The sequence below is a fragment of the Toxorhynchites rutilus genome, chromosome 3 (genome assembly GCF_029784135.1).
Source record: "Toxorhynchites rutilus septentrionalis strain SRP chromosome 3, ASM2978413v1, whole genome shotgun sequence".
NCBI lineage: Eukaryota > Metazoa > Arthropoda > Insecta > Diptera > Culicidae > Toxorhynchites > Toxorhynchites rutilus.
The window spans coordinates 96,956,662-96,972,299 of NC_073746.1; the positions used below are offsets into that span (position 1 = coordinate 96,956,662).

General features: G+C 38.0%; 1 protein-coding gene across 1 annotated transcript in view; it reads right to left on the reverse strand.

Annotated features, from left to right (window-relative positions):
• LOC129776042 (netrin receptor unc-5-like) overlaps positions 1–15,638 on the reverse strand; it is a 413,378-nt gene that overhangs the window by 380,537 nt on the left and 17,203 nt on the right. Inside the window, exon 2 of the mRNA XM_055781415.1 lies at positions 10,568–11,706. The gene's annotated coding sequence lies outside the window, so the exon portion shown is untranslated. The remainder of the gene's footprint in view (positions 1–10,567; positions 11,707–15,638) is intronic.

Consider the following 15,638-nt stretch of genomic DNA (forward strand, 5'->3'; position numbering starts at 1 on the left):
CGTAGCACATAACTCGCTCCAAGGTAGCTTTTATCAGCCGTGCCAGTTTGTCCGGAAAACCGTTGTCGTGCATGATCTGCCATAGCTGTTCTCGATCGACTGTATCATAAGCTGCCTTAAAGTCTATGAATATGTGATGAGTGGTCACGTTGTACTCCCGACATTTCTGGAGGATTTGTCGGAGGGCAACAATCTGGTTCGTAGTGGCGCGGGCCCTCATGAAGCCCGCTTGGTACTGCCCTACGAAGCCTTTGGCTATCGGGGATAGACGACGTGTTAGAATCTGGGAGAGCATCTTGTAAGCGGCGTTAGTTAGCGTTATGCCGCGGTAGTTGCCGCACTCGAACCGATCGCCCTTTTTATAGATGGGGCAAACAATACCCTCCATCCATTCTTCCGGTAATTTCTCCTCCTCTCAAATCATGGATATTACCCAATAAAGTGCCGTTGCCAGTATATTTTTACCGTGTTTAAAGAGTTCAGCCGGAAGTCGGTCTTTTCCAGCGGCTCTATTTGCCTTCAGCAGCCCGATTTCTCGCTGGATCTCCTGGAGGTCGGGGGCTGGGACATCATTATCGTTTGAAGGCACTCCCAGGTAGGTTTCCATTACGCCTCCATCTGCTATCTCGCCATTGAGGTGCTTATCGAAGAACTGCTGCCACCTGTCAACCACCTCGCGCTCGCTTGAAATTAGGTTTCCTTCCTCGTCCCTACACATGTCTGGATTCGGTGTGTAGCTCTTACGAGATTGGTTCACCTTCTCATAGAACTTGCGCGTATCATTAGCCTGAAATAGTTGTTCTAATTCGTCACGATCTCTGTCCTCCTGCTGGCGCTTTTTTCGCCTCAGTATCGTGGTTAACTTATTCCGCACTCGTCGATATTTGGCCAAATTCTCCCTCATGGCAATGCTTAGGTAGTCCGAGCTGTTTTGCTTCTCTCCATCGCTTGCTGGCACTCCCCGTCGAACCAATCGTTTCTTGGGCTCGTAGTTCCCTCACCTAGAACCGCGGTTGCGATCTCTTCGATGGCAGAGCTAATCTTACTCCAGCCGTCTTCGAGATTCGAAGCATTTAGCTCCCCAGAAGAGGGTAGTGCCTCATCCAACAGGCGCGCGTAATTCTCGGCACCTTGCGGGTCTTTTAACTGCCGAATGTTAAACCGAGGAGGGCGGTTTTGCCGTGAGTTGTAAGCTCTCGATAGTTTTGAGCGCACATGTACTCCTACTAAGTAGTGATCCGAGTCAATATCCGCACCGCGCAGGGAGCGTATGTTATGTGATGTTTGAGAAAAATCGGCCTTCGATGAGGACGTGGCCAATTTGGTTTGTTGTATGTTAGTCAGGTGATCTCCAAGTGGCCTTACGAATATCCTTGCGGGGGACGAAAGTGCTTCTGATCACCAGGCCTCGGGAAGCTGCGAAGTTGATGCACCGCTGGCCGTTATCGTTTGTGTCGGTGTGTAGACTTCATGGGCCTATCACCGGTCTGTACATTGCTTCCCTACCAACCTGGGCGTTCATATCCCCGATGACGATCTTGATGTCCCGTGGTGAACAGCTGTCGTATGTCGCTTCCAGTTGCGCATAGAACGCATCCTTCTCGTCGTCGGGTCTGCCTTCGTGCGGACAGTGCACGTTGATGATGCTGTCGTTGTAGAACCGGCCTTTTATGCTCAGTACACACATCCTTTCGTTGATCGCCTTCCAATTAATAACGCGATCCAACATTCTGCCCAACACTAAAATGCCGTTCCAAGCTCGTTGGTAGCCCCACCGCTCTGGTAAAACTGGGCTTTACCGCCGCGGACCATCCACACCTTCTCACCCTTGCGACAGATTTCCTGCAAAGCCTTGTGGGGTTCTAACTGCTCGAGCAGTATTCGGTCACCACCCACGAAATTTTGCGATCTGCAGTTTCAGGTAACAAGCTTCCATTCCATGTCCTTGTTTCGTTGCCTGGGTCCATGCCGGATGTTCCGAGTCGTAATTAATTGAGTATTCGTAGTAGGTTATTTTAGGTAGGTTACCTTACCAGGGCCACGCTACCGAGTCTCGTGATGGGGCTGCCATCTTAGCTATAGTGTTCGAGACAACACGTTTCTTGATTCAGCCGCCCGCTTCGGGTCAGACGCCGCCGTATGCCGCTCCTACCATGGAGAACAGACGCGCACTAAATGAGAAAAGCTTCACCCTCCGGAGGGGAGAAGAGAAGCCCCACCTTCCCTGCCAGCATACGACCAAGACTCCACCGGGGTTGGTTACCAGATCTTCACTATGGTTACTCGTACCCCAGCCGGCACCACGGGGAGGTTGGGAAAGGAGTTACTGACAGGAAGCTAAAGACCACGAATGGGGTCTATTTTATGCCTGCAGGTACGCGAAGTACCGATGGTACGCTTAGTCCAGTCATTTACCAACCAAAAATATCCCAATGGCAAAAACTTCAACTCTATAGCCTATAAACTCTATAAACTCTATAAAGAATACCTAGAACAGTTTTTGAGAATGTTATTATGGGTTCATGTTCTGAGTGGATATAATTTTGAAGCTGCGTGAAAGATGGCGAAAGTTCGTAGAACAAAACTGTGCATATAAAATTGAATAAATGCAAGTCTGACAAGAAAAATGATGCTTTTTTTCCTTAAAATTGACACCAATTTCCCGGGCAACACAATATGAGGTATCCTGATTTTTTCCTGATTTTTATTTCCATTCTGATTTTTTTTAATTACAGTTGGCAACCCTGATCTGGTTGGCCCATCTGGTGTTAGCGAAAAAATAACGAAAAGTTTAGAAACGATTATCTGACTTTTTTAACTTTCAGTAATGTTATCAAATCAGAAACGTGTTCATGAAATAGAAATAATAAATGCAGCGTTCGTTCTACAGACAATGTCGATAAAAGAAATGTTGCAATTCAAGCTCTGACCGTTTTCTATTTTTTTTATGTATAAACAAGTTATTCGCGATTTCACAACATTCAGGATTCATTTCAAAATTATCTATCTCAAGGGCGAGAGACTAATTTAGTTTTCCAAATCGGCCTTTTTCAAAGCTAGAGGTGGATTCAAACAATTCAAGTCATGATCATCATTATTCACGTCACAGTCTCGCTCCAGCTAGCAGATATCAGTTTTCCTAAATGTTGATGCTGTTTTACTCGATACAAAGGCAGAATTGAATATAGATATGGCACAGAGTGGTGCCATTTGGTTCGCTGGAGGCACCAGATCGGTTTGCATACTGTCTGGTGAAGAGGGCTTCTGTAGTTTTGCACCACTATATTTTTTCATCTGTACTAAGGTGTAATTTTAAAATTTCCAAAACGAGAGCGTTACGTTTGAGATGCAGTGGTATTGTCAGTCACTTCTTTCGAAAGATGAAAGGAACATCTCTCATATGTTTATGCTCAAACACCGCTTTGAAGACTGTTGAGATCACAAAAACTTTTAAATATGGGTCGGATGACCGTACCGTGAAATTTCAAGAGACGAATGAACTCTCTGAGTTTAAAATCTCTTTAATTCAATACCGTTACCGGTACCGTGAAAGCAAAATAAATATTGTGCTAGTCCTGGTTTCTATTTTTCTATCCGTTTGAACGGACGTGCAAAAATGTTCGCCCCAGAATGAAGTTTAAGGAAACTCTCGAAGCAAGTGCCGTGCAGAGCTTGCGCTGACGGGCAGAAGCAAAGCAGGAAAGAAATATTGGACAAGATGTACCGCGGCGGTTTTCATACCGTTATGTGGAGATTGATTGTGAATGATTGAATCACACATATGAATCGTTGATCTTATACGTTATACGTAACACGTTTTAAAGTGTGAAGTCAAAATTTGGTGTGTAGTAGTGTGTAAAGCTGTTGTGGACACAAGAATCGGGAAACAATATAAAAAATATTTTTGTTTTCTGTTTTTCAAAGATTTGTGGACTAACACAGTTATTTGCGAACTAAGTCAATATCAAATCCAACTAATCTAAATTTCTAAATTACTTTATGACGTTTCAATAAAGAGATATTTTTGTTGGAATGAGAAATTTCCCCTTCGTATTCGATGGTCATAAGTTAAATAAATAATGATCGCTCCGCAAATCGAAGGACAATTTTGAAAACTTCAATAAGTTTTGCACAATGATATTTTGTTAGTATGACGAAAAAAATGTATTTCAATTTCTTGCATCGATTCAATAAAGTCTCAAACACAGGGGTTTTATGGCGTTTTACAAAATCTGCTGTAATTCTGAAAATGTTGCAGTGAGTTCTAATGTTTACAGACAAATTTTTTAGCCTAGTGTATCCGCTAAACCCCTTGTGAACGGTTCATATTGATACATTGAGCCGTTTTTATTAAGCCGATCAATCAAAGCTTGCAGTAAATTAGAGCAATACTTCATCGCAGTTTGTACCAGAAGTACAAAATGCTATGCGTACCATTGGGAATTGGCAGTTTTATTCCCTAACGCAAAATATTAAACTCGTATTTTTTTATTTTATCATTAGGGTGACCATTTCCTGGACCACTGAACCGATTCAGATGATAATAGCCATGCCGCGTCAAAATCGACAGTTCTTCGGTGGATTTGGCATGGAATTGCTCTATGATAACAATTCTCCAGGAAGTTTTCATGATTCAAAACATAAAATGGTGCTGAACTATAGAATGAAGGGAGCATGGAAAATGTCGCCATACAATCGAATTTTCAGCGAAAGTGTTAACCCTTCGTTTAATATTATGACAAACTCAGTAGGAAGCACCATTTCTAAGATCCATAAGGGAACGTCGTTTTGGGACCACCGTCGGTTCAAGATCACTCTCCCCTATGTGTTACTTGAGAACCGTTTTAGTCAGGGTATACGTCAGCTCTACTGCTAAATTCAGATTTATTGCCGAGCTATATTTCTTTATATTTTAGAAAAAAAATGTGTTGTGTATACAAAGTAACACCCAAGACCAGTTTGATGCAAGTTCTGTTTTTTTCCAAAGAGAAGATTCGCGTTTTCAACAACATTTTATGTCATAGAGGATTTTGAAATATATAAATTGAAAAATAATTGCGAATAATGATAGCCTATTATTTCAAGGGTTATAAATGAAATTAATTGGCTATTTCCTTAAGCTGCATTTACTTCAATAATCGATACATGGTCCAATATTCGTTGATATGAACATGTTTCGAATGTCAATAATTAATTGACCTCAATTCAATAACATGGGAAATTCATACTGGGAATCAATTCTTGAAAACATATTGTTCAATATTCCGCTCCGCTTCCAAGATGACCATTGATGTTGTCAGCATTCTTATCAGCATAGGTCCATCTGAAAGGACTCCCCAGATATTTTTCAACTGGATTTAGATAGGAACTGCATTCTGAGCATTCCATAAAATCGATTTTCTGGGTATCGAAGCATGATTTTGTAGTTGTACTAGTATGAGTCCTAGTGTTTTTTTTCCAAAATATATATTTTATTAAGACACACACGGCGTTAGCCTGACGGGGCCGGGAGTTCAATATTTTGATAATTTTTGTCTTACGACTATGTTAGTAATATGTAACCGGTTACTCACAGTTGGCTCGAAGTTAGTATTACAAAGATTCTCATAATTGGGATGTTGCAGTCTCCAGTACTCTGTATGTGTGGCCGACACGGGATACTTCCTATTGGGGTGCATCTGATCATTTATCAGCGACGCCCCCCTAGTCTGTACCTCAAATCAATCGTGGTGCATCTCTCTTGTATTGTATGTATTGCCGCGACTAAGTAAAAGTTTATCGATCCGATAGGAGGGATATGATACAGGGATACAACGGAGGAAACATCATTAAACGTTGAAATCGGCGTTTCTGAGGAACAGGTATAGATGAAGCAGCAGATCAGGATCGCGGCTACCTAAGATATCCCGGACGGGGATATCCGATTGTCTGCCTAGTGCCCTCAATGCTCGGGAAAGCTGTGAGCGGGCAGCATGGAACCTAGTCCTAGTGCATAGTCCTAATGTTATCTTGTGGAAATACGAAATTTTTGGGGCTGTTCTTTGCTCCTAATGGAGTCGAGCAGTGTTTCATAATCTGAATGTAACCTGACGAGTTCATTTTACAAGAAGTGAACGCCAAATCAAGCATGCCTGTAAAACAGAATTCAAACCAAACCATTAGAGATCCTCCTCCAAATGTGGCGAAGATCTCCAGTTCCTTCCGTAGGGCTCGCCAGTATCCTTTATATCTCAAAACTAAAAACATAAACATAAAATTGCTTTTCTCAAATGGTTAGAGTTTCGCAAAGTATTGAATTTTCATAATTTTTAAACAAATTCATACCTCCATTATTCGTCAAAATTTGTTGATTTGGAAAAAAACGATGATAAGGTGTTTCGAGATAAAAATGTTTTTGAAATTAAATTTTTGAGTAAGACACCTGAAAAATAATTAGCAAGGGATGAAATGTACAAAATTGTTAAAATTTTCATAAAAATTCATATTTTTTTTCATAAAAATTCATTTTCATTTTTTTTCATAAAAAAAATCCAAAAAATTTTCGAATAATTTCGCTGAAAATAAATTGTTTTCAAAACTAAAATTAATTTTTCTCAAAAACTTAGGTTTCCAAAATTTAGAAAATATTTTCCCTGCAAAGGTGCCCATCTTCCGATGTATGGGTGACTTGTTGGCAATTGTAATGGCTATTAATATCTATTTTTTCCAGAATTTTAAAAGCACATGTTTTCGATATGAATAGCCCATACAATGTTCCACAAGTCACCGATACATCGGAAGATGTACAGAGAAAAATACATCGAAAGATGGGCAAAGAAAAAGTTTTTCGAATAACTACTTTCATGTTTTTCTTTTAAAAATTACTAATAATGTTTAATCAAAACATTTTCATGTACACTAGAGTCGCTTTTTACGCGGGAGATACGTGGCGCATAAATACACGCGTATGAGATAACCGCGTCCGTGTGAAAATATAACAAACAGTGAATTATTAGTTTAAAATGCAACCCATATTTAAAAAAAAAAAGATTAACTGAACTTTTCCCTATATTTCTCAGCTACTAATCAGTGATGCATTACAAACCCTTTTCGTGAAAAGTTTCATCAATTAACACATAAAATCTGTTTACACTGGAATCACTTTTAACGCGGTCGATACGTGCCGCGTAAATTCCGAAATCCGCGTAGAAAAAACCGCGTAAATTCCGAAATCCGCGTAAACAAATCCCGAAATCCGCGAGAAAAAATAGGTTAGATTCGCCAAAAAAAAGCGACTTTAGAGTATAAATTATTGCGATTTACATGCTCAGCTACCTTTTTTCTATTTAAAAACATGTCAAGAACATGTCAAACGCGAGGTTCATAATTCTGGATACGCTCTGATAATAAAACTATCATAATTGAAAGTTATCATAGTATGACGAAAATTGCGATTTTGAGTAGCTGCTAGGATATATAAATTGTTTAAAAAATCTGAGAGGCTCTTTTTTCGATATAAGGATGTAGTTAGCTCAGTTCAGTTCATTGTTTTTAAAAGGCTCTAAACTTAGTAGTTCATTCACCTCTACATGTAGTTAGCGATATCTTGTAAAGTACAATTACTTGTTAATGCTCATTGAGAAGGTGGAATTCTCCGCTAAAATATGGGTTTTGTAGCAAGTGACAATGCGTAAATTCGATACATTTTACAGCTTTTTTTCATCAGAGGGAAATGCAAGCCAAGCGATTGAAATTGTAAATGATTCTTCTTCTTCTTCAATGGCACTAACGTTCCTAGAGGAACTTCGCCGTCTCAACGTAGTATTACTTGCGTCATTTTTATTAGTACTTAGTTGAGATTTCTATGCCAAATAACACGCCTTGAATGCATTCTGAATGGCAAGCTCTAGAATACGCGTGATCACAGTGCAAGTCGGAGTAAATTTCTTTGACGAAAAATTCCCCCGACCAGAACGGGAATCGAACCCGAACACCCGGCATGTTAGTTATGACGCTAACGACTCGGCCACGGGAGCACAACAAAGGTAAATGATATATACAGTCCTGATATTGCTATATCGATTAATATGCAATTTTGGTTTCGTTGATTCTCTTTTCGTAAGTTACACCTCGCAAAAGTATCCATAAAATCACAGAAATTATCATTTTTTTCCGGTATGTTAGCAGTCGTAGCATCGCTCAGCAGCTAAGGATCGATAAAACAATTCGAAACAATTTGCAAACAGCTGAATTCTAGTTTGATGTTTATGTGCCACACCAATTAACAAAGGAACATGACGGATTTAATTTCCAGCCTTGTACCGTTTTGTCTCAAATTCCGAACACTTTTGATGATTTTTGATGGCCATTAAACAGTGTCTCATTACTCAAAATGGTACTTTTTCGCGAAATTAATTTGATTTTTGGATACAATAGAGCTTTCTTTTTCATTTGACAAAAATTGATTTACAAATATATTTTCATGGTGAAAAACTAAAAATTACCTTAATCACATTTGTCTCAAATTCCGAACAGCCAAAATGCATTTGTTTAAAAAATTCATATCTTTTGAACTACGTATTGAATACATATTATGAAATTAAAATTCATTTTTTTCAAATTTGTAGATGTAGTATTTTCTCAAAAAAAACCAGCTAACTGGTTTAATTTGATATGTCGATCATCTGAATCGGTCCAGTAGTTCAAAAGTTAGAGTTTTTTGAAAAAAAAAAGTCATTTTTGGAAAAAATAAAAAATACGGGTCTGATATTTTGCGATGAAGAAACAAAACTACCATTTTTCACGGAAATTGGAAAACCACTATATCGGGTTGGCATGGAATGGCTGTATAATCGAATCGGTATATATTCGAGTTCGACCTGTCACTTAGGGATCCCGGTTTTGTTATTGCGGTTTTAGTTGAACACCAGGCTAAGCAAATCAATTTTACTCTCGTTGGTTTGCACCTGCGGCCTGCGTTCTGCAAGGAAAAAGCTCGCAAACATTTGTTAACAAATGATCTTTTTATATTGTTGCTCCGGAATTGGATTGTCCTTGTATCCCAATTTGTGAACTATCGCTGTATTTGCCGGAAAATAGTGTGTTCAAATATTTTCTTTTTATTCATGCGTCGAAACTTGATACAAATTACGAACACTACTTTAACGCTAATTTTAATACAGATTTCTGCATAAAAGATTTTTTTAACAATTTACAGAGATTCTTACCGAACGAACATATAAACAGCACACAAAATAGTTTTAACCACAAAAATTTAAAAAATCACTATGCTTGTTTTCTACGGAATTTGATAATGCAAATATTTTATCACTGGTTTTCGATAGTCACTTTTTTTTTGTAAATGTTTAGTATTATAAATTATAGGCAGTATCGATACCAGGAAATTAATTTTAAAATGAAGCCTATAAATCAAAGAATATTAGGGTTTTCACTATGCAATTATTTATAACATTAAAGTTTAGTAAAATTACATTTAAAATGAAGTGTTCGAAATTTGAATGAAGTATCTATGTATGATTCAAATTCCGAACACTACTTCAATACTAATTTTAATGAATATTTCTGCACATAATATATTTTTTTTAATCTATTTATTTATAGTCCGTTAACCTTTCCAGCACTTAATATGAAAACAGCAAACAAAATAGTTGAAAAAACTCCAAAAACTGAAAAACTAACGATGCTTGTTTTTACGCAATTTGCCAACGCAAGCATTTTATCTTTGGTTTTGACAGTCACTTTTTTGTAAATGTTTAATATTTTTAATTATATGCTATATCAATGCCTGTAAATGATGTTAAAGTGTAGCCTATACCTCCAAGATTATCAGGACTTTCATTATTCAATTATTTATAACATTAAAGCGTGGTAAATTTACATTTAAAAATGAAGTGTTCGGATTTTGAGACTGTTTGGAATATGAGACAAAACGGTACAAAAGAGAAATGGATCACCATCTACAATTGAAACATTCAGTTTTTCTTTTAATGGTTGAGAAAAGTAGGTCTAGAATTTCTATATTCATTCTCTGTCGACGTGTTTTGAAACCTCACATTTTTAGGATAGTACTTATACTGTTTGCCCAGTGTTAACAAATATCATTAAAAAAATATATCCGTAACATTGTTCTCATGACCATCTAGAAATTTATATTTATCAATATTCGATATTGACATGTAATATAGATCGGTGGATGCGGAGAAAAAAAATTTACTCCTGTTCAAAGCATCCAGAACTACAAATAATGAAAAATTTAATAACTTTTCACTGATTTCATCTATGATCGGGAGCTAATCTCTCAATCTGATTTGTTCATCGCCATTTGGTTCAGAGAAAATATTAACGTCCAAATATAATACGACTGGAATAAAAAGTCGCTTTCAACTTTCTGCAAGGGCATTCGACCGAGTGAATTAGTTCTAGACCCGTTATGCAACTGCAGCTCTAACTGGGTCAGAAGATGAAATGCTTCCCTCAATAATTTCTTTTTACTACCCAACTACCATTGACGCTGTCATTTCGACCCATAAAACCGTAAAAATATTAGCTGATGCACTTATCAACTTACCTCGCTCTCGTCTGGATTGTCCAACTTTTGCCACAAGCCCCTACCCGTGCGGGTTGGTATCCCAAAAACAGCCGGCTATTTTATAGTTCTGATTCCGTCGTAACTTTTCTCCTCCGTCATTCACCAACACGATGGAGCATCAATTCGAACCGAACGGCTGAGCACTTCCGGCGTCCAGCCGGATTTGTCTGAGACCGGGAAGAGACGCTGTCTATATTTATGATGTTTACACTGGTGATTAAAAATGCACAGCGGTTGTGGTCTTTTCAGGAACTCTGCCGATTTTGCTTCGGGGGTGGTAGCAATGTAAAAAAGTGATTAACACCGAGCCTTTCGAGGTACTGTTTATTGCACACAGAAACGTAGGAAAACTTTTTCACTTAATGTTCCACCGGCACACATATTTTAATCCCTCTCATTCAGTTCAGAATCCGTTATATACACCTTTTTTTTTTCATCCAAAGAAGCTTCCGCTTTTTATCTTCTTAGGAAACTCTTTTGTCCACATTACACATTCCACTTGCGCTGTTGACTTTCGGTTGCACAGAAATCTCACTTTCCCTCGATTCATCTACCCCCATGGAACTAGTTGCTCGCCGGGCCGGGCATTGAACGGATGGATGCTGCTTCAGAAAAGGAAAAAAATAACCTGGGAGAGGAAACACGAAGACAAATACCCTTCCGTAGTTCTGCAGTTGTCGTTTAGTTCACGTGAAAATAAAACCTGCTACATATATGAGCACCGATCGGATAACTTGGCGGTATATTTTTGCAGTGTTTTCCTCCCGCACTAAAGCCCTTCCAAAGTTTTCAGTGTGAACACGAGTATTTTTAGAACGATGTTCACCACTGTTTTCCGCGCGCTGTTTTCCCGCTCGTGTTGCACACTTTGCTGAATCACCCGATCGTTTTTCCAGTGAACATCACGTTTCGTAGTTTTGCCACAATACTCACTCACATGGGTGTAAAATTTTAAACAGAATATAAAAAAAACGAGTTCTGCTTTCCTCAGTTATATTTCTACTCGAAGGGACCAATAGTCGCTGCTGTTGCTGCTGATGCTACGAGGAGCGGTGTTTGGGCAGATGGCGGCGTGAAGTGATCAAGCGGTGAATTTCCGCAAAAGTTACACTCCTGCGCTGAAACAGAAGAAAAATGGCGAACATAAGTACATGGGAAAAGTGAGATTTGTCGGAAATTTGATTCTGGATGAGCACACTTTGTTGCTGCGAGTTGATTCGGAAAGTTTGTCTCTCTGTTTGGCGCTGGCGGAAGTTGCTTCCAGTGCGATCTGACGATATGGAGCAATTTCATATGAAATCGTCCTAAAAATGCAGATTTCAAGAACATGTATTTTTGATTCGAATAAAAGTTTGTATTCCGTTTGGGTTGTAGGAAATATGAGTTTCCACAGTAATTGGGATTTTTTTGACTCGAGTGTAATTTTTGAAAAAGGCGTTTTGATTTTAGTAAAAGAAATCGTTGATAATTAATATCTCAAAAACTATAAGTCGTACCGAAATAGTGTCTTAGAAAGAGTTATGGAGTATTGATGTTAAAATGTGAAAAAATATACACTGAGAAATAAAATTAGTACTCTTTATTTTATTTTTTTTCATAGAAAATAGAAGTCAATTTAAAATTTAAAATTAAAATTTAATTTTTTAATTTAAAAAATGAGTCCAAGATGGTAAAATATTGTTAGAAGGACTTTGTGTAACAATGAATTTTTATGAATTTTCGAAACATCGAATTTTTGTATGTGAACAATCATTTTTAGCCACAAATTATGAATCCTGGAGTGACTTAAAATAAAAAAGCTATTTATTAATCTCCCTCTAAAAGCAGCAATTCTCGAGATATTTGAAAAAAATACATTCCTAATTTATTGTCTGTTTTAGTTTTATTTTTTGTTAATTTATATATGTATTTTTTTATTTTTTTTTATTTTTTTCATATAAAAGAGACACATGCGATTTAAAACAAAAAAGCTCTTGATCAATCTCTTTCTAAATGCAGCCATTCTCGAAATATTTAAAAAAATATTTCTAATCTATTGTCTTTTTTATAGTAAATAGGCTCTTTTAATATATTTGTCATGTTATACAGCGATAGACATTCGTTTAGCCGCATTGAAAAAAAAAACTTGAAACACTTACAAAACAACTTTTCTTTTTATCGGGATGCTTATTTGCTGATAGTATATTTAAGTCACTTTTATTGAAAGGACGTGCGTCACAATAACACACACACAAAGCGGCATCGGTTAATATAAACATTCAAACGTCGTTTTTTCCCGAGACATACGTTTAGCCGCAGGGCATAAAAATCGAGTTTTCGCATAATCACCAAGGCTTTATCTGTGTTTTTTGAAAACATACTAGGGAATGTTCAATTTACAAGATAAATATTAGATGTGCAACGTAAGAAGTTGGTCAGATTAGTGATTTACGTAGAATTTAAAGGAATGGTGGAAGGTGGAACACGGAAGGGGCGGAAAATAATAAAGATATTCAGTGCACAAAAGTTTTCTAATCGCTCGATCGTAACAAAAATTGGTCTATCTGAGAAAGTGGTACGGAATTTCTTTAAATAGGGCCAGAAATATGGGATATAACGACCAACAAATGGGAACACCAAAGTTACTTTGCGTCTTAAAGGTCGAATAAGAAACTTAGCAACCAGGACACGAGGTCCTGCTCATACATTAAGGCAGAATCGGTTGTTCCAGTAACGAAGAGGCATATTGCGCGCATCTTGAACGAGTCACCAAACATCATGTGGAAGAAACCTCAAGGGAAGCCGAAACTGATGGAGAAACTAGAATGGAGAAATGTTGTATTTTCCGGCGAAAAAAGTTCAATTTGAATGGTCCGGACTGTTACAATTGCTATTGGTACAATTTAAGTCAACGGCATGTCGTGAGATCGAAGCGAAACTTTGGGGGCGGAAGTTTGACAATGTGGGAAGCCGTTTCCTATCACAGCAAGCTTCTCATTTGTTTCATTTTCACCCGAATGAACTCCGAAAAGTATCTTCAATTACTGGAGGACGTTTTGATTGGCCATATTGAGAATAACGCTACCGAGGAGGTCGTTTTTTCAGCAGGATTATGCATAGATCCACGTTTCCAAGCAATCGAAGGCATGGTTTGCCGAGAAGGACATTCCGCTTCTTGAATGACCTGCTGGCAGTCGATTGCAATACCATAGAGAATCTATGGAGAATCTTGCATGCAAACGGATGACAATTTGACAACATTTCCAGTCTCAAGGCAGTAATTCAGGAATGTTGGGCTATAAACAATATGGCAACACTTTAAAAGCTGTCTGACTCGATGCCAAATCGAGTTTTCAAAGTGATCCAAAATGGAGGTGGACATACTAAATATTAGCTACCGTTTGGACTCGAAATTTGCCGTACAAATTTTCTTCTATTGAAATTTTAGGATGCGGTTAAGCGGATGTCCACCCTGATTCTACATATTTGAATTACTTAGAAAACAAAAAGTGAATTTATAGTTTTTTTTAGAATGAATTCGATGAAAATAAACAGTAATCGTCTTTTATGAGCAAAACTGTACAAAGGGTGCGGCTAAACGAATGTCTATCACTGTTTCGTCATGGTCACGAAATTTTATGAATTCGCTTATCATTTCCAACAAGTTTTTCAAATACATCATTATATATTAAACGCGCATCTCTATCGCATTGGGCTCGCAGCAAACAATCTTTGTGATTGTGGCGATGGCTACCACGACATCGAGCATGTTGTCTGGTCGTGTATCCGGTTCCATGCTGCTCGCTCTCAGCTCTCTAGAGCACTGAGAGCACAAGGCAGACAATCGGATATGCCCGTCCGGGATATCTTAGGTAGCCGTGATCCTGATCTTCTGCTTCATCTATACCTGTTCCTCAGAAACACCGATGTCAACGTTTAATGATGTTTCCTACTACTGTGTCCCTGTTTCATATCCCTTCTAACCGATCTATAAACTTTTACTTAGTCGTGGCAATACATACACACACTCTTTACAGATACACGGGCCAAAGGTTGTGCAGTCCACTGATGATTCAACAAGAGCCAAAGATTGTACCGCTCATGACAACTCTACACGAGCTGATGATTGCGCCGGCTAGTGACCATTCTATCCTGGATTCCTCGAGTCGAGAAGACGCACCACGCTAGATATGGGGTACATACTAGGGGGGCGTTGCTGATTAATGGTCAGCTGCATCCCAATAGGAAGTATCCCGTGTCGGGCACACGTACAGAGCATTGGAGGCAGCAACATCCCAATTACGAGAACACTTGTAATACTAACCGACCGCGAGTAATCGGTTACATATTACTAACATAGATAATAAGAAAAACTGTCAAAATATTGAACTCCGGCCCCGTGAGGCTAACGCCATATGAGCCTTGATAAAAAATATATATTTTGGAAAAAAAATTATATATTATATAATATCATATAAATATATGTTTAGGAGTTACGTTCAAAACATTTTGTTAAAACCCACATGTCTTCAAATATTTCTCAACGTAACTCCTAAACATATATCTTCACCATAATGATGTATTTGGAAAAGTTTTTGAAAATTATAAGCAAATTCATGAAATTTCATGAACATGACGGTGTAACACGAGAAACAAATTGAAAGAGCCTATTTACTATAAAAAAGACAATAAATTAAAAATATTTTGACATAGGACTATGTCTTTGATTTCTATATAGGGGGGTCACTCTACGAAAAATGTAACGATTCATTAAGAGTTTTCAAATGCATATTACTCTAAATCGTTATTGCAACATATGTTGTGTTATATACCATTAGACAGGAAATTTATCCAGCAATTTGCTCAATACATGAACAGTGAATATAGTAAAAAGTTAACAATTTGACGATTAAAAGGGGTGTGTTTTCTTTCGATTGCACTAACCAATTTTTTGCCTACAATTCGGCGTTAGCTCACAATGTGAGTTGATGCGAATTATGATTCAATGGAGGGATAATCTTGGAAGATTGTTAGATGTTGGAGGATGAAGTTGGAGGATGTCATAATATCG